Source organism: Balearica regulorum, chromosome 15 (assembly GCF_011004875.1).
Source record: "Balearica regulorum gibbericeps isolate bBalReg1 chromosome 15, bBalReg1.pri, whole genome shotgun sequence".
Lineage (NCBI taxonomy): Eukaryota > Metazoa > Chordata > Aves > Gruiformes > Gruidae > Balearica > Balearica regulorum.
The window spans coordinates 201,122-201,935 of NC_046198.1; the positions used below are offsets into that span (position 1 = coordinate 201,122).

The 814-nt window shown below is 46.6% G+C and overlaps 1 long non-coding RNA gene across 1 annotated transcript in view; it reads left to right on the forward strand.

Moving 5' to 3' along the window:
- The window catches only part of LOC142603950 (uncharacterized), a 221,404-nt gene that overhangs the window by 40,989 nt on the left and 179,601 nt on the right, over window positions 1-814 (forward strand). The gene's annotated exons all lie outside the window — the stretch shown is intronic.

Here is an 814-nt window from a genome sequence, read left to right on the forward strand (position 1 = left end):
GCAGTGAAGTCTTTGCATTGAACGTGGCAGTTTCCTTCTCACATTGGATGTACTGGCCACACATCATCATCACCACCACCACATCAGCAAGGAAGGTTCTGGAAGGGAACTCACAGAGCGCATAAAGCTTCCGCTACCGCCACTTTCTGCTGCGAGCACACCTCTGCCTCAATGGCCTTGCTCCATCACTTTCTGCATTGCTTGTAGCCACAGTGCTAAACCTGAGCTCTTCCTCATGCTAGCACTTTAGTTAAAGCACAAAATTAATCAGTACTAGCCTGTTACGTCTCGGGGTGTGAACATTATTGCTATTCAACAGCAAATGCTGCCCGCATCAACAAACCCCAGTATTCTGGAGCTTGCGAACATTTCAGTTAAGGGATATCGTCTTGAAAACCTCACTCGCTACTGAGTTAGTGCTCATAAGAGCGCACAAAAAACCCCCAAACGCTAGAAAGAAGGGTACTCCGGACCAGGCACTTGGGCCAACAGGCTTGTGTGACAACACAAGAAGTCACTAACACCAGAAAGGTCTTGGATCTCCATCACTCAGCGTTCTTTGCTTTAAAACCAAGCTTTCATCCTCCTCTCCCTCCAGATGCACGCAATCCTCTGCGTGCAGAGGCTGGAATTTACCCAAATTCATCCTTTGTAGTGCCTCACTGACAAGATCAGACTTCTGCAATGACCAAAATGCTCTCAGGTGAACTGCTGGTTTTCAGCAACTCTGATTTTTGAATGGTTTGAGGAATGCATGTATTTCTTCAATGCCACAATACAGGTTTGATAGGCTTTAGAAACTGCCACAAGAACA